Raw genomic sequence first — 19,001 nt, forward strand, 5'->3', positions numbered from 1 at the left:
TAAAAATGTACGATTGCGAGTCTCTGCGTGGTGTTGGGAAGACTAATAGACATCGACTTTGGTAGTCAGATAAGCTAGTTCTGTCTTCAGTGTAACGGCTCTGTTGTCGATAGAATTACCACGGCAGAAGGCTCCAGAACTATCACTGAGCCAGCAATGATATTGTTACCGATTTCACCATAACTGCCTCACACATAGCACTTACACTCATGACTAAAACACCCTATGAACCTGACTTCCCCTTTTGGCCGTTCTTTCAGTGTTTAACTAATAAATAAAAGTTGGCTGAATTCAGTTCTATGATCCTAAGACTCCAAGGATCCTGCTGTACAGCCATGGTGCTGGAACTAGGGTTGCTGGAGGTGCTGCCGAACCCCCGGCTTGAAGTGGTTTCCTTCATATGCAGGGTTTGCAGTTTGGTTCAATGACTCTCAGCATCCCCACCATACATATTATTCCAGCACCCCTGGTACAGCCTCTCCCTGTAGTATCCTTGGAGGCTGTGCTCTGTTCTCTCACTGATGTACTGGAGTTTCATCTCAGTAATGTACACTGATGCTAATGATGGTTACACATGTAATGAACCCCCCTGTGGGACAAAGGAAGAATGGGATCCCACTGTCCAAGCCTCCTACACAGTATGTGTTTGTCAGTTTCACAGTTTATTTGTGTTAAGTCAGAATGACTAACTCAGATCCTCAGGCTTGAGGATGTGGCCTAATGATCTTCTAGTTTTCTCAGGCCGCTTACATGTTAATTCTATAGTCTGCCGCTGTTCAGAAACAGAGTGTTGTTTCCCTGTTTTGATCCAGCCCTACTTCCTGTGTTATGCTTATGAACTGTGTGTGAGAGAATAGTTAACCTTTCATTTCACATACAGTATCTTATCACACAGTAACGATCTCCTGCTGGTAGATAAACAGCGAAGCAAAGCCAGAGACATTTAAGGAGCCAGATTCTCATTTCACTTACGCTGGTTTTACACCACTGTCTTAATTGGCATTACTCCTCCTTCTCACTGGAATAAGTGAGAGGAGAATCAAGCCCAGTGGTCCTGTAACACCATCCTTTTCTGTTGATCTAATTTCATTTATAACAAATGATTAATACAGACTGAATCCTTTTGCCTGATGGATAGAGGAGAAACAGCTGTTCACTGTACCATTACTGAATGGCTGCCTTTGAATTGGCTCAGTGATCATTTTTTGTAATGTACCTAAATCAACAGGTTGTCTTCTATACAAATACCTAGATCTAATGGGATGTCCCTTAATCGTTGCTGGCATGCTCCATTGTGCCTAGGTACTGAAGGGCAGGGGGATCACTGGTTCCACTAATTATGCATGTTGTTGCTCTTGTTGATGTGTTATAGACTTAAACTCTCATTGAATAAGGCTCCTAGCTCACTTAAGCACACTTGAAAATCCCTCTTTATTTCCTGACAGGACTGGGTCCATAAAATGCTTTCAGGGCAGTTATTTGCTATGTGTCTGTGCAGCACACCCATCTCTCATCTCATTTCTTGAGTTGAAACCCAGTTGTAAAGTATGACACTAGCTCCCAATTTCCTCCAAGTCAGGAATGTTGAGTTGCAGAGTTTTGGTCGGCTCTTGTTGGGAAGTTTGGATCTGATTTCCCCAAAGATGAGGGATGGTTCTGATTCCAGAGCTTTAGTTTGGACCCATCTATTGAATCATAGATATCAAGCCCTCAGAATCCCTCTCCCCTCCCGCTGGGAAAGACGCCCCTAAGAACTTACTGTATGTGCAATCCGTTGACATTAATTTTCCCTTTTGGCCAATTACTGCATGTGTTCCACATCCTGCTTTCTTCATTTAAAATAAATCCAGGAACTAGATCAGGTTAATTTCTTTAGAAAAACACTTTCTGTAAGATATTGGCTGGTAGAGAGTTAAAGCGTTTATGTTACTATATTACTTGTCTTCTAGCAAGAAAAGCTATTTTGAATCAGAGGCTGAAAATGTATTTGAGCTAATTACGTGAAATCTGATTAACAGATTTATGATGGAGATTTAGACCAACGTTATGGCAGCAAGTGGAATCTGGCAACCGTGGGGGATATGATTGAGAGGGATTCCTACCTGCCCAGATGACTCGGAAGGTTTAGTAAATGAGCCTTGACACCATAGTAACATCTTTTGACTATAGCTGCAGACTCTGGAGGGGTCAGGACTAGTCATCCCTTCAGCCTACATGTGGAGGAATAGCTATGAAGATGATAAAAGTCACTCACAGGAGTTGTACTGTTTTAATGTCATCTCCCTGTGACTCCACAGTGAGGCCATTGGTGGTGGTACTGGGGCTAAGATGATCTCCAGCTTGGCAAGGCGGTTGCTAGGGCCACACATGCATTGTATCTGCTATAACTACCCACCATTCAGTAGTTTCAGCAGCCCTGGCCTCTAAGTTATTTCACTGCCCCTTACGAGTTAGCATTCAGGGCTATATTTTTAGATTGCACCATAAGGGCCTAATTGCTTAACCCAGTGTTCTGTGTATTTGCTTTCCTCCTGTGTGTTAGCACTGTCCTGTAGAAGAGAGAAGTTTAAATGTTCCTTACAAGGAAATAATGCATAAACAAAAGCAAAATTGTTAACACTTTAATCCCTGATCAACTGCCTGATCTGCACTGTCAAGTCAAATTTAGGCTGTGTATGGAGAAGCCTGATTCTACAGATTCTTATTCCCACGTATAGTCCTTATGCACATGAGGTGACCAATAAGGAAAAGGCCTTCAACAAACCATCTTCCACTTAGGAGGATTAGGCCCTGAGTTTTCCAAAAGACAGGCAGACAACAAAAACTTTCCAAGTTTTTTTTTTTTTAAATGCCCTTAGAAAATAAACATTCCCCCTTTCAAGGTGCTTGCACTCCAAACTTTACAGCATTGTGCATAGAGCCTGAAAATTATAGGAGGGAAACTATTCCTGAGATCAAAGAAGAAGTCAAGCAGCCCCAGCACAAGACACAATAGAGTCCATGCTGTTATATTTGCTGTGGTAAACCTGCAGATTAATGTTGTTCCACTGTTTTCTTGACAAGTATTATATCTGAGGAAACATGAAAAAGATAACATTTAAAACAAAGTTTTCATAATTGTTTGCAAGGGATTTTGGTCACAGGATGGGGCTTTGGGGTGAGTGTAGGGCATGGTGACTGTCAAGCTGATTTTTCCATTGCCCTGCACCTTGTCTACTCAGTTACACCTGTACAAAATGAGTATAAAATGCTACCAGATCAGAAAGATAGTGTCTTACACTCACTAGTCTTTGCACTGGTGTAAGTGACCGCTGCAGGGCAAAGGAGAACCAGGCCCTCTGTAGAGTCATGTAATAATTGAGGCAGCGTAGTGTGGTGGTTAGAGCACGGGCATGCATGTCAGCAGACCTAGGTTCTAATCCTAGCTTTGCTGCAGTTTCACTCTATGACCTTGGGCAAGTCACTTCACCACTCTGTGCCTCAAGACAAGGCTTTGTCTGTTGCAAGGGAAACCAGATGCAGTAAAGCCTTCTAAACTATCCTTTCCGACAAAAGAATTGGGCCTGATTTTCACTTGCACTAAAGCCCTTCACACTCTTTGGCAGAGTAAAAGGGGCCTTACAGTAGATGTAAATGTCATGTATTCATTCTAAGACCCCTTTTTGCTCCAAAGCAATGTAAAGGGGCTATACTGTAAATGAAAATCAGGCCCATCATTATCAAAGTGCAATGCACAGAAATATCTCTCAAACTAAACGTTTACATTCCTAATAACCAAATATTCTGTACCATGTGGCTGCTTCTTCCTTAGAGTTTAATTGTGGAAGGAAGTTTCCAAGTGGGAGCTAATGTTTTTTCAGGTTAGGATTGGGAATACTGGGCTAGATTGGTTCCCCTTTCATTAAAGAACAGGTGGAACCCAAGTATCTATCCTGCTGTTGAAAGTCTCTCTCCATAGCCAGGTTCCTACTCAGAGCTCTGACAGCTGACACAGCTTCAGAAAAAGGGATTTTCAAGACTGAGATGACGATCCTTTCCTTAGGCAAAATCAAAGATGCTTTCAACAAACTTCAACCTTCTGAGCTTTTAATGAGGGGATGGAGGGAATATTTTCAAAGCATGCAGTTTGCACAAAGAGCTAGAAACATTTTCTGGATGGTAGATTTATAAATTGTTAGGGATAGTCACAAACCAGCAGCATGTTGTCTGTACAAAGAGTAGATGTCTATTGCTATTAAATTCTGGGATTTGGAGCTAGTGGCTCCAAGATTGCAGAGTTAAATAAATTTGGCATCAATAGCTTGTTGCCGTTAGAATGGACTCTGTTAAAATTAAAGTGCTTTGATAAAGATGTTGATGCCCAGTAACATCCTTGAACAAATTAATAACAAACATCACTTATTCCTACATTTTCGAAGATTTTGCAGAGGATTTTGCTGCACAACCCCCCTTAGTCAATGGAAGTTGTTCCATTGAATCCATATTCCATGAATCTCTGCAAATTTAGGAGACAAGGTAAGCAAAACATCAGGCCTATTCCCAGATTGAGGAGCAGAGGCATTACATGGCTCCATTAAATACTAATTGAAACTGCCCACCGAAATCTGCTGTGCAACAGTGGGTGGATTTGACTCATCTGTGTCAACGGTTCAGGGAAATTATTTAGATTGACACTGTTTTCCTGGTTCACCAAAGGAAATTGAGCCAGGATCTGATTTTAGTTGCTCCTTTTAGACCTTTCTCCATACAGTATAATTGCTCCGTTGCATTGACATCCGTGATTAAAAAGACTGCATCTAATGTTAAGTCCACAGAGCCCATGGTGCATTCATTCATATTCACCTGTGCATGCTACTTGGCTGAAAAAAATGCAAGATGATCCTGAGACTATTTAATATACATTCTGGCTGGGATCCTAAGTATCCAATCCACAAGTAATTAAACCTACTGCAAATATGCATCATCTCCCATAAGAAAGCATTTTGTAGCATAGTCCTACTGGCTCCCTTCCTATGCTTTGCAGAAGCTGAATCTAACAAACAGTAGCGGTGTTCATTTGATGCCACAGTCATCAATTGAGATTGAACTGGGAGGTTTTACACCAAAAACACACCTCTTCCTCTTGAGCTAAAGGAGAACTTTTAGCTGTAAGAAGCAGACTGTTTACAGATGCTGAAAGCAGAAACTGGAGGAAAACAAGGCTAAATGTGGGACTCCAATGTACTACGGCAGTGTGTTATGAAGGGGTGGTCAGCAAGAGGCTTATTGGGCGAGTAGTCTGCAAACATTTGGACTGGTGGGTCTCCGTGAAAGCTTGCATTTTGTTACCCAGGAATGCCTGCATCATGCTTCAAGGTGGTGTTTTGTTATAAGAAACACAATCTGACAAGCTTTATTGCTTATGCAAAGCATGATGTTTTATGGCATTTTTAACCTTAGGAGTGTATACATTATGTCTGGCTGTGATTTCTCCCCCCCCCCCCCCCATCCCCAAGCTTCTGTCTTCTCTCTCAGAGTTTATCTACGTCACTAGAATCCCTAAGTAATGCTGCAGGCTGGTCATATACTGCCAATAGGCAGCAGTGAGCAATGTATTAGCATGTACCCCTTGGTAAATACTTGATTAAGTTCACTTGGTGGGAACATTTAGACTTTGTTCCAAACACAGATACAGAGCATACTGAGCACTGTGTATTAAATATGTATAATCTGAACGGACAGTGGTGGGGTGAAGACCCTGTCAGAGGGGTTGGTGCAATTACGCATTCCCAAGGCAAAGCTTTTCTCTTCAGAGCAGTGACTGGCATAGAATCATAGAATATTAGGGTTGGAAGGGACCTCAGGTGGTCATCTAGTCCAACCCCCTGCTCAAAGCAGGACCAATTCCCAACTGATGACTCAGCAGAATCAAGAGAGAATAGGGAGTGAATCCACCAGAGGTAGGAACATCATCCCAAATCTCCCTGTGGTTTGTGCCAAGAACTTTTTCACAAGATGCTCCTGTGAGTTGCCTCTCCAGCCAGTCACTGGTAGGCAGCCTGGATGGCAGAAAGGCCTGGCAATAGGGCCTTTCACAGCTAGATAATCAGCTCAAATCTAGCCCAGTTCTGAAGTGACCAAAAGTTATCACCAGCTGGTGGCTGTTGCGTGATTGATGTGAAGTGAGTGAATGAGCTCAAGTCTGGTTGTCATGGACAGAATTGTCACCATCACAAATGACACTACTGGGGGGTAGCAGCAGAGAAGTGAGAGGCATAGAGGACTGAAGAAGGATAGCAGACTGAACAGCCCTAGAGGTGATTCCTTCCAGATCAGGGTGATGCAAAGTCTTTTGGTGACACAACACTGGGGAAACTTGCACTGCTGCTGCCTATGTTGCCGCTGAAGAGTTGACTTCAATCTCCAGGGCTCTCCGTCTGTACAGACTTTAATTGGGACTCAATTTACATGAAAAATCTATAACGAATTTGAATAGTGTGTATTTGATATGGTTCCTTTCGTGTCCTGATTCACGCATCTGCTAGACTTTGGGCAACACACTACAATGTATTCTCTCTGAGTTGCACCAGACTACATGCTAGAAGCTAGAAATGGAAAGACAGACAACCTAACGGAAAGCATCACTCATCTGGTGCAGGATCATTTCCCTGCAGAATATTTTCTAGTGCCTCGTCCAGTCCAGTTTGAAGTGTCTGACATAAATAAACTATCTCGCACATGATTTGCAAGAATGTGTTTGCTCATTAAATCCTAAGTCAGTCATCACAGTATAATGATTCTGTTTCCCCCCCCCCCCCCATCCCATCACTCCATTTTTAATTTGTGTTACCTATGTACTGTGGCAGCTCTGTGGCAATCCTAGAAAGAGCAAGTTTAGACAATGTAATTTCTCAATTTGACTGTGCCTGTTTGCTCAGAAACTGCAACAGAAATCTTGAGTTATATGTCAGAATACCCAGGAAGAAACTATTGAATGGGTAACAGAATAAACCCTAGCTGTGGGTGAAAAGGTTCCAACGTAGGGCAATAGCCTCTTTCACTCACATCAATGATAGTATTTAATATTTTCCCTGTATTGTTTCTGAACTGCATCTTGCCCCTAACTCAGTAGTCCATGCCTATTCAGAAACGTGCTTGAGTGCATGCTCAACTCTAGGCAAGTGCTTAAAGTTAAATATGTGGCTAAGAACTTGGCAGAACATTATTAGTATGGTGATTTATTGTTAGTATTGTAGTAGCACTACTAAGAACCCTGTCATAGACGAGGACCCCATTGTGCTAGGTGCTGTACAAACACAGAACAAAAAGACAATATCGTCTCCAAGAAATGGATGTAAGCACTTTGGGTCTGATCCTGTTTCTGTTCAACTAACAGGAGCTTTTCCACTGAGTCCAGTGGCAGTTTGAGCAGGCCCTTGATTAAATGCTTTGCTGAACTTGGGCTCTTGTGCCTTATTAGGCAGGATTACCTACTGCTACAGAGGGTAAAAAGCTTCTTTTTCTCCCAACTTGTTTTCCCTTTTTCTGAGGTTTCTGAGCCAAGATGAACCATTGAATCATAGAAGGCCCATCAGGGAAGTCTGCAAAGAAAAAAAATATCATACTACTAAAGATAAATAATCATTTTTTTTAAAGAGGAATTTCAGTTTAAGCATAATTGGAGAGCAATTTTCTCATTCTTCTGTCACTGATTCAGGACCAAATATGGCTTGTCTTGTATTTTAGACAAGTGTCATTTTGGGAGGGGGTTTCACAGCTGGGAGAAGGAAAGAAGGGATTTTTTTCTCCTAGATATTAGTTTAAAAATAAAATGCATGGTAGCTGAATTTAAGCTGCTCAGGGTTGACTATGTCCCTATGGAGACAGACTAGTAAGCAGAGTGCAGGTGAAGTGGTCAAAAAAGCAGGATAAATTCAGTTTATCATAGGGATATCACGACCACATATGTGGTGTGTAGGTATGGCGGGGTGTCTGTTATGGTGGCAGTGAGGATCACTTTGATTAAAGAGATTAAATCAAAGTGATGCACGCTGCTATCCTAATGCAATAACACTCACTCACTCTTTCTCTAAAAATCCAGCTGATACACACTGTTACCACAGGTTTCAGAGTAGCAGCCATGTTAGTCTGTATCCACAAAAAGAACAGGAGTACTTGTGGCACCTTAGAGACTAACAAATTTATTAGAGCTTAAGTTTTCGTGGGCTACACCCCACTTCTTCGGATGCATATAGAGTGGAATATATATATGTACTGTTACCATAGTACAATAATAGTCATACCCCACCCCGAAGAGCTTGCAGCTTAATGAAAACAATATTAAATAAATATGTTTAACTCCCAGGCCTTACTTCTGCCTTCTCACAGAGGAATTATTGCCAGCTCCAAGTGTTCAAAAATCATGAGTTTGGACCACTTAAATGATATTGACTTTAAAAAATACTATTTGTTCTTTGTATTCGTCTTCTGGGTGTACTAAGGTCATGTTTTCAAGCTTTCTTTCACAACCATGAGGACTAGAGACTTACTTCAGTTCTTTAGGTGAGAAATTCTGGTTTCAATTAATCACATGACTCTAGGAGCTGGACCATTAAGCAAAACGCTAAATGTGGGGGGAGACTCAGTAAAGTCATGAGCGCTGGGAACTCTACAAAGGTGCAACTCCCATTGATTTCATAAGTGAGGGTACCAGTATGTTTCTGGAATATAGATATTTTGAGTAAAATTCAAAAGTGAATCTGAATGTAAAAGGAGTTTGTTCTGGTATAACTTACATCCTCTTCCAGCCCCCATCTTGCCCATTTCTGCCCTCACTTAGACATATACAGTTCTGTACCCATGTATGTGAGGGCAGAATTGAGCCCAGTTACATGGGAATATTATAATACCTGGCTTTCATGTAGTGCTTTTCATCTGTAGATCTCCAAACACTTCACAAAAGAGGTTAGTTTTACCCATTTTATAGATGGAGAAACTGAGGCACTGAGCGACATGACTTGTCCAAGGTCACCAGGCATTCCAGTGGCAGAGCCAGAAATAGAACCCAGGTCTCCTGAGTCACGCTCACATGATTTGTCCACTGGGTCACACTATTTTCTTGAGCTACAACTTAATCATGCATTGATAAACACCACTGAACCTTGTTCCCCAGCTGGGTAAATATTAGGTAGGGTGGAACTTGATTCCAGTTACTTAGCAAATGGCATTAGATGTAAACACAATATATTTTCCTTCTTATAAAAATATTTGCTTACCTCTCTGGTCACTCTTAGTATTAAAAGCACATTTCAAGCAGACTGGTTCAAAAATCGGTAGTACTTTTTTTTAGCGTAGAACTCCGGCGAGGGAGATGCATGTTGGATCGATATGTAACCATTATAGTTCCACAGAAGTAGCATTATAGTGAGGGCAGATTTGACTTGGCTAAGGGGCATAAATAGCTGAGCAGTGAGACCAAGAGAAGTGACAATAGATGTGATTGCAATCCATACAGTTATTACAGTGTCACCCTAACAGGAATTAGGCTCTCTACATTATATATATATATAGAGAGAGTTCCTATTAAGGTGAGATTGTAATAACCCTATAGATGGCAATCACATCTATTGCCACTTCTCTTGGTCTCGCTGCTCACTTATTTATGCCCTTTTAATCAAGTCCAAATCTGCACTCCATCCTTTCCTTGCTGGGAATTGCACATTAACTTAAATTCAGCTTTATATACAGTATTTCTTTAACCAACTAACATAAAAATGGGTACAATTTAATGTGTTACTATTTTCATGTTTTAGGGGAGGAAAAAGGCCTCAGCTTTTGGGGAAAATTGTTGTAAAAATATGACCCAATGCTTTTTTAACATTTATTTTTATGAAAGAACCTGGGTGGTTGTGGTGTGTGGGTGTTTTTTTTTTTTTTTTTTTTTTTTTGTAGTCTTCAATAAACACCTTTAAGCTCCTGGGGCAGGTAAGGAGTTACTCACTGTTGCTTTAACAAGGGCTTCTTTGCCCTGGCTGAAGACCGAAATCTAAATTTAGAAAACAGAATGTTGTTGCAGATCTCCTTATTAAGACCCCTACTGTTTCAGCAAAGCCTGGACCCAACAACCCTGGATAATATGAAACAGGAGTCACTTGTATGGGAGCAGGCAACAGGAAAGGGAAATGACTTACCTGTGATTAGGGTTCTCTGAAGATGGCATCCTGTATAGGTCCCTTGGGCCTCACGCTTTCCTGTGAGATTCCGGAGCGGTATAGCATGTTGAGATGGCAGTTTTTGGAATCCTTCCACTGTGGAGGTTGGTGTATGTTCCTCTACCATAGAGCTGGGGCAAATACCTGAAAAACAACTTTAAGCAAATATCCACGCAGATTCATTTCTGCAGCGTTCGCTCCCTTTTTGTGTTGGCTTTCTCCTGTGTTCTGCCCAGCAGTAGGAAGAAGGGGAGGCAATGCAGTCAAGTGGACTGGATTGGGAATCAGAAGATGTGAATTGTATTCCTGGCTCTCTGACTGTCCTGGTGTGTGAGCAAGTCACTTCTGTGCCTCTGATTTCCCCTCCCACCTTCTGTCTGTCTTGTCTATTTAGACTGTCAGCGCTTTGGGTGTGGGGTGGAGGCTGTCTTACTGTGGGTCTGTGCAGCTCACTGCACAATTGGGGGCCCACAATCTCAGTTGTGGCCTGTAGGTCCTACAGTAATAAAAATAACCATTGACCATGGAGAAAAAGCTTAGTCATCTTAATAGGATGGAGGCTACCTTCACTAAAACCGTAAGAAGATACAGTGTAGGTAACAGCATGGACAAAATGAATGAGTTTGAGGACTGGTGGTTTTAATGGTAGTGTTTATGCCTAACCTCATAACCTTGGGCCTCTAGAGCTCAGGGAGAGTGATCTCTGTATAGGGAGTAGACACTGAAAGGGGAGGAAAATACCTTTTGGTTGCAACCTCCTCTATGCAATGAAGGAACAGCATTGTCTAAGGGAAAACGCCTCCATCCAGTCCTCCTTGGGCGTTAGGATGCTGCTGCCGAGGCCCGTTGCGGGCGAGTTGAGGGGGCAATCAGCAGGGCTTTGGCAAAAGCTCTGAGAATAATTTAGGAATGAAAAATAAAAGAATGAGTTTAGATGCAAAATGTGCCCCTTCTATAGCCTGGGGACGGGGATGTAGGAAGAAGTGGAGAAAAGAGATATAACTTTGACCTCAGTCTTGTTTCATGAACTTCAGATCAGGCCTAATGCAGCCAAAATGCTGGATGTCTGGTGTGCTATCCAGTATCCCAAAGAAATGCCACAAGGCTCAAGAATTCTACTGAATAAAACAAAATGCCAAAGCAGAACTGTGTAATTGGTGCTTTTAGCCACTTTCATGCAAAGGGCCTGGTCCCACAGCCCATTGAAGTCCATGGAAGGACTCCCATTGATTACACTGGGCTTTAGATCAGGGATGAAATACAAATGCCAAAAACGGTGTGCCCAAGTCTCCTCTCATTTTCACTGCTGTAAATCATGGGCTTCAATGGAGTTGCACTGGCTTAGGGCTGCGGATTCTCAGTAGATTTTGTCTCACTTTTGATATTTGTTTTTGCTGTGACTCTCGGGCATTACATATGCTCACCAAATATGCATAGTCTACTAAGGACCATTGCACCAGCCAGAGTGACCATGATTGATGGCATTGCATCAAGCATTGTGTAATGAAGTTCCCAGATTTGGTTCAATTCTGCAAATCCACGAATCTCAGGGGCGGCCCCATGGGTGGTGGCAGGTAGGGTCTCAAAGGAGAGTTTGAAAGCATGGTGTGCTGGACTATTTATATCCATCCTGGCGACATGGCCGAAGAGAATGCAACACTGCTTTTGAATATAATTGTAACATTTTGCACAAAGTCAAACCACTTTGTGCTCAGGATTTGGCACTGGGCACATATGGAATACCTCTAGCCTCTTCAAGTCTGCCTGTAAGAGGGTCCAGGTTTCTGACCCATACCAAAAATACAGGTAGTACACAGGTGTGATAGATGCTGGACTTTGTCTTAGCGCAGAGACATTTTGGCGTCCATAAGCAAGACACAAATTTTCATGCAGGAGGCAATGAAGCCTATTCGTCAAAGAACATCTGGTTTGCTGCAACCATTTGAACTCTGCTTGCAGTATAGGTAGATGGACTCATCAGTGCTCTCCATGGTACCCACTCCCACCTGCACCAGGGGTTCTGGTGGCCCAGCTCCAAAGTTCTGGACCTTAGTCTTTTGCCATGAGATATTCAACCCCACAGTGAGGTCCCAGTCTTGGAGACCTTGGAGGGTGGGGCTGAAATTCTCTGACTTTTCCACATACATAAGGTAAAAGCAGCAAGGAGATTGCTACAACACTGGACACTAGCTAGGTCAGGTAAGTGGGTGTTTCACGGGTGAGAGAACTAACTGGCTAGCTCTGCAATTTGCTATTATATGTTCTGGTTCTTTCCCAAAGATGGAAGGCAACTAATCAATGCCTGTATTAAGATGTTTAGGACCATAAACTTACATTGACCCTACAGGAACAGAGCAGTAGGAGAATAGGTGTACTTACAGAACCCTTCTAAAGACTGGCTTAGGAAAACATAGCGTTATACTACATGACCCCTGCTGCTTTTTCTTTGAACAACAGGATTTCCCCAGAGGCTAATGGTGGCTATGCTGTACTGGATGGATGAAGATATAAAGACTGCAATATCAATGCTTTGAGATACTGATGTCTCTCCCTAAGAGCTCATCAGTAGGACTTGAACTCAGGCCTTTTAGCACTAAAGTGTACATCTCTCCCACTTCAGGTAACAGAGTTAGTGTCAGTGGGTAGTAGTAGGAGGCTGTTATACACTATGTGAACCAGTCACTACACAGGGACATACTTCAGAACAGTGTTCCTATTAGTAGGGCCCTACCAAATTCACGGCCGTGAAAAACACATCATGGACTGTGAAATCTGGTCTCCCCCGTGAAATATGGTCTTTTGTGTACTTTTACCCTATACTATACAGATTTCACAGGGGAGACCAGCATTTCTCAAACTGGGGGTTCTGACCCAAAAGAGGGCTTGGTTTTTTTTAAGCAAGGTTATTGTAGGGGGGTTGCGATATTGCCACCCTTACTTCTGTGCTGCTGCCATCAGAGATGGGCGGCCGGAGTGGTGGCTGCTAGCTGAGGGCCCACCAGCACAGAAGTAAGGGTGGCAGTACCATACCGTGCATTCCTTACTTCTCTGCTGCCGCTGGCAGCATAGAAGTAAGTGTGGCAATACCACGACCCCCCTACAATAACCTTGCAACACCTCCCCAACAATCCCTTTTTGGGTCATGGCCCCTAGAGTAACAACACTGAGAAATTTCAGATTTAAATATCTGAAATCGTGAAATTTACTATTTTTAAAATCCGATGGCCGTGAAATTGACCAAAATGGACCATGAATTTGGTAGGGCCCTACTCAGAAAATAATTTCATTACAGTTTACTGAATCTCAGAAGTACAGTTACATATGACGGATGATTATGATCACATAGAAGTAATAGATTGTTTTTGTATATTGCCCAATACGGTATGCCTTGAGAACATTTTCTGCATCCAAAAAAAAAAAAAAAGTGTGGGCAGAGGAGAGGAACTGATACTGTCATTGAGGGCGTGGGCTTTTAATCTCTGTCCCCCCCTCCTTAATGTTTCTCCAGGCTCTCAACATAAAGAGGAAAAACAGGACTAGAAATATTTGTTTCCCTGCGACCTTTTTCAGAAGCAGTTCTGTAGATCTTATCACTGCTATGGATGTGACAGGGACAGACAGCAATAACTGAGCTGTATCGTGCAGGCTTTAGACACTGGTAACTTCTTTGCATTCACCACTAGTTCCCCACTTTGTGTTCTGATGCCTTTTGAGTGATGGGTCTGAGCTGAGCACTGTCATCCTACTGAGTGCACCAGAACATTATCCTTAATGCACCAAACAGCAGTAAGAGAATTGCCAAATTATTCAGAGAATTTAGACCCCCCCCCCCACGATCATTCTTTTGCACAGTAGCATGTTATTGCAACATCATTTACATAAAGCAACTAGTGACTTGTACTGTCGGTTACGCCGTCCCCACGATCTCCCCTGCATATGAGATTTCTGTGCCACGTACTATATGAACTCCAGCTCCAGGCAAATAACAGAGTTTGTTCCTTTAAATAAATAAATTTGCAGGGATTAGTTTTAACTCTTAGATGATTGTAAACTAAGAGTAACTCATTCTAATCAGTCGTTTTCTTCCCTGTATAGATACAGGGTAATGTTGCTAAATCTTATTAAAAAATGTCCAACTCATAATCCCAGAGACATCTGGTCACCTTTTTCACCCCCTACCTGAAGACATTGTATGCAACAAAATAATAGCCTCTCTAGGCTGGAAACATCATGATACAGAACGGGCCTGATGACACAACTCTTACTCTCACAAATAATCCTGTCAAAATCAAAGGAAATATTGCAGTGAGTAAGAACGACTGTCCAGAAACCATTATGGGTTTCTAGGCTTGATCCTGCGAGGTGCTGCAATGGGACTACTCCTGCTTAAAATTAAACAGTTCTGCTGGATGGGGGCAGGTTGCTTGGCAGCTTGCAGGAACAAGTCCCTCATGGCTGCTTATCTGAGTGTTCCAATCACCTGGATTGCTCTTCTATTTGGAACATAATCGTAATTCACGACGATCGTAAGCTGTAGCTACTCTTATTTTTAAGTGAATTCAGTTCCTATGGAAATACTGGACAGAGACCCCTGGGAATTGCAGTCCCTGATTTATCACATCAGGTACAGGGAAGGTAGAAACAGTGCAAGCTTTCCCCCAGGCCAACATGCCTTGACCAGGATAATGGAGTTACACCAGTGATAGATTTGGTCCAATAACTGGAAGGATGGAGTTGGAGGCTGTTGTGCTGCAAAAATCTTTTATCTGTGCTAAGGGGTGAAATTCAAACCTAAGTAGAGGAGCAAGCCAAAATCCTATACACCTCTTAAATCGCAATGAATGCCATAGTGCTTTAGTAGGACATAACTAGTGCATAGGCCTTGTGGGCTTAAATTGCACTTCAGTGATGGATTTCACCCATGCTGAATCAGATTATGGAATACAAATCAGCATTGCCACCCTCATTCATTGAAAATCATCAGACCCCAAACAATCATGGGGCTGGCTTAAAAATCACCAGATTAAAAAAACTCATACATTTGGAGATCTTGTTTGCTTTCTGATTTCTGAGACTTGAGTTCGCTTGCATCAGGTTTTCAAGCTTTTCTCTGCCACCACGGAGGTTAGGAATGCCCATTTTAAAAATGAAAGCTGATATTCTCAGGAATTCACATGGCTCCAGGAGCTGGGGCTTTACGAAAAACACCATATAACTTGAGACTTGCACTTAGATCAAAAGAGTTGGCAACATAGAAAAGCAGACTGCAGCAGCAACCTTTAGATTCTATTCCAGTACAGCATGGTAACCGAACGTTGGTCCTTTGGCACATGCATGTGTCCCAGTGCCCAGGCCACAGCTGAGGTTTGGATTTGCTCCCATCTCTAGTACCAACTGGGCTCTTCTGCATATATTGGGAGAAGATTCACTGATCACTTAGATGCAGGCTTGTGCCAGATTCTCTCCATGGGGCTCATGATTCAACTGCCATGTCAGAGGAATGATCTGACCAAAGGGAGATGCTCCATTCTTCTGTCAGTCTTTAATCTTGAACGTACCCAAGAAACTTATTGCTCTGCTCTTGAAATCCCACATGGGGAGGGGGGTGCGAGTCTGTGTGGAAGGGATCTGTAGGGGATGTTTGTCACCCTGTGTAGGGAAGCAAAATTCCTAAACCCCAGCTATTCCTTTTGGCAATGCGAAGGCTATTCTTGTCTGGATTAAAGTGAGATGAAAGCTAATCCTCAGGATTTCAGGAAGATCCCTAGGGTTTAGCATTTCACGATCATACTTTATTTTTAGCTGTAGCTTTTTATTTTTAGCTGTTCCTTGTATAAATTTGGCACCTACCCAAAGTCTCCTCCCCCTTCAGCTCCTCTTACCCTTTGTAGGTTGCATAAAGAAATGGTGGATGCTTGCTTAGTGTCTAGTCATATACCCAGATGCTGTACACATGTGAAGAACAGGAGGACAGACTGTAGGGTACTGGGTTGCACTGGCTGAAAGATGGTCAAAATGAATTCTGCTTGGGCAGATGGGCAGGTAATCGGGCTTTCCCATCTCTAATGTCTAGGGTTCTTTCATTTGGTGGTTCTCTCCACTAGCATGGGGAGGTCCCAGTCCTGATGTGAGCCCCATTGTGCTGTGTACTATATAAACACACAGTAAGACACTGTCCCTATCCCAAAGCACTTGTAGTAAGATGAAGCCCTGAAACATAAGCCTTTATTAAAGGCCCGGGGTGAGGCCTAAGGCCTGAACTAAAGTAACGGTCAAGACTTTGCTAACATAAAGCAAAGTCAAGCTGTGAGCCAGAGGCAGGCCCTGCTCACAGAAGCTGGCAACAAAAAGGCTGATGTTGCAAAAATACACATACCTAAAAGGTACCGGACATTAGAGATACCAGAACACTCCGATACTTGCACATTCCACATAGATAACAAGGACAGGGGCAAAAGGAGAATATGATGGATAGAGTTGTTTTGTTCGAACCAACAAGTACTAGGTGAGAGGCGGCACCTTACTGCGTAGAGGGGTTGTACCTTGCTACGTAGAGGGGCTGCACCTCAATACGCCAGGAGTGATGTGTAACTTGTTTGTACCTGTGTATAAGAATGCACCCCTGAGTGGATGCCTTTGTCCAGCCTAGGGGGCAGTGGAGAGTCCCGCCATTGACTGAGCCGGTCCATTGCTGGGGGGACATATTCGTAGCATGTCCTGTAGAGTCTGCTGGAAACTATTACTGTGCTTCGTTAGACAATAAACCTGGCTGGGTGCCTTCGTACCTTATCGGAGTCTGTGGTCATTGGGGGTTCTCTCGGGGTCTGCTGTGTCAGCGATCTGCGCAGAGCCGGGGCAGCACACAGAGGGAACACACACGCAGCCGACTGTTATCAACGTTGGATAGAGCAGAGCACCACGCTGGTAGCGTCTGACAACAGCACTTACAATCTAAACAGACAAAAGATGGGAGAAAAGAAGTGGTATTATCCTGTGTTACAGGTGGGGAACGGAGGCACAGAGAAATTAAGTAACTGACTTAAAGTCAAGTGGAACATCTATGGCAGAGCTGGGAATTTAACCCAGATGTGCTGAACTGCAAGCCAGTGCCATCATCCTAAAACCGTCCTCCCTCTCTAGCCTCAAATGTTTGTGTGGTATCTGTGTAACTCCAAAAGGTGAGTCAGCTCAGCGTTTATTTTCAATCACCCCTAAGAACATCCTCTTTTAATCGCTGTGGAATGCAAAGATACGGACCAAATTCTGTTCACTGGTACCCCAGTTTAAAGCCAGAGTAATTCCACTGAATTCAGTTGTTATTTTGCATTTACACTGGTATAACAGAGATGCAAGGCTGGCCCATTGTTCTTTCTTTCTGGTGTTGGAATGTATAAGCCTAGTGGCTCTATAAGTTACATCTTTAAAAGAAATAATTTTGCTGCATCACGTCTTTGCCTCCCTTATTTGCATTTAATTAGAGAGAAAAGCTTTTTATAATCACAAAGGGCTTAATTCTCTCCCCATTGCTGGTGTTGCTTTACTGAAGTTAATGAGAGTTGAACTGATGTAAAGAGAATTAGACCCAAGAGAGTCACAGCTTTGTTGGCCAAACAAACCTATACATGTAGCTGAAATAGTAACTTGCTTTAAGCTACCCATTAAAAGGTTCACATTGATATCATGGAAAGTCAAGTTCACATCTACCATCTGGATCAGCTGTAGAGCACACACAAATCTGTGAAATTAATTGAATAAACTGAGAATTGTCCATGAACAAAATGGGGGGGAAAAGTCAAATGTGTTTATGGCTCAACATTATTTGTGAATTTCCTCACTGAATACTTCATGCCCCGCAGATCGGTGCAGATATTCAGAGTTCACACTGAGCCCACAACAAGTCTGTGGCAGATAGTGCTAGAACCAGGCATTCTGTGCATTAGCCACTACATACGATTCCTTTAGTTATGTTGTGGTTTGGGGATAATAGCATTTAGGAGCCCAGAGATTAAGTTGAAAAATAACATCATCTTATTCAAACTACACAAACGGGATAAAGTTAATTCCAGGTCTCAGGGAGTTCCCTTTTTTCATTACATTTCACCAGCAGGATATTGAGTGACAGCTCAGCCAATGAAACACAAGACAGGAGTATTGCATCATGGACTGATCATACCCCCTGAGGGCAGCATGGTATTCACTGGACCTCTGCTCAGGAGCCCAGCAGTGTTTGTTGCAAATAGCCCCTGTTGGTAAGTATCACTCTTGCTGCTGACTACCACCATCTTGCTGTCTGCATTTTATCATCCTGCCTCCTTACAGACATTCCATTTCATTACTGAAAACAAAGTACTCCCTTACCACTGTCAGGTTTGTGCTACCCACAGAATTACCTTTATACTTGTTGTTTAACATTTATACTGCAACAGCACCTAGAGGTCCCAGCCAAGCCTGGGACCTCAAAATCCCACAGCAGGTTGGTAGCAGACCAAGGAATAAAACCCAGGTCTCCTGATTCAGTCCAAGGGCATGCCCACTAGATCATGCTACGGTCCCATTGCAAATCTATAAAGCAGAATCAATCAAACAGTTTCTGGTATCCAAAGCTCTGAGTTATTGATAAGCAATATACCCTACTATACTCCTGGGTTTTATATATTCAATTAATTATAAAATAACTTAGCATAGGGTTAAGATACAAGAAACCTGAGCCTTGGTCTTCTATTTAATTTTTGGATAACAACTCAGTGTTTAAATTCTATGGGCCAGAGTCTGTTTTCAGCTACACCCATGTAAATGGTAGTAACTCCATTG

General features: G+C 42.7%; 2 protein-coding genes across 6 annotated transcripts in view; both read left to right on the forward strand.

Annotated features, from left to right (window-relative positions):
• Positions 1–19,001, forward strand: part of DHX40 (DEAH-box helicase 40) — a 129,222-nt gene that overhangs the window by 55,685 nt on the left and 54,536 nt on the right. For 2 of the 4 annotated variants that reach the window (XM_065573248.1, XM_042857916.2), the window contains exon 1: positions 18,299–18,439. The exons of 1 other annotated variant lie outside the window; for it this stretch is intronic. The gene's annotated coding sequence lies outside the window, so the exon portion shown is untranslated. Of the gene's footprint in view, positions 1–18,297; positions 18,440–19,001 lie in introns of those variants that run through there. One more of the 4 variants, XM_065573246.1, reaches the window with a different exon arrangement.
• YPEL2 (yippee like 2) overlaps positions 1–19,001 on the forward strand; it is an 87,019-nt gene that overhangs the window by 55,683 nt on the left and 12,335 nt on the right. Inside the window, exons 6-7 of one of the 2 annotated variants that reach the window (XM_065573254.1) lie at positions 17,193–17,368; positions 18,295–18,439. The gene's annotated coding sequence lies outside the window, so the exon portion shown is untranslated. The remainder of the gene's footprint in view (positions 1–17,192; positions 17,369–18,294; positions 18,440–19,001) is intronic. The other variant, XM_065573255.1, reaches the window with a different exon arrangement.

This window comes from Chrysemys picta, chromosome 19, assembly GCF_011386835.1.
Source record: "Chrysemys picta bellii isolate R12L10 chromosome 19, ASM1138683v2, whole genome shotgun sequence".
Taxonomy (NCBI): Eukaryota; Metazoa; Chordata; order Testudines; family Emydidae; genus Chrysemys; species Chrysemys picta.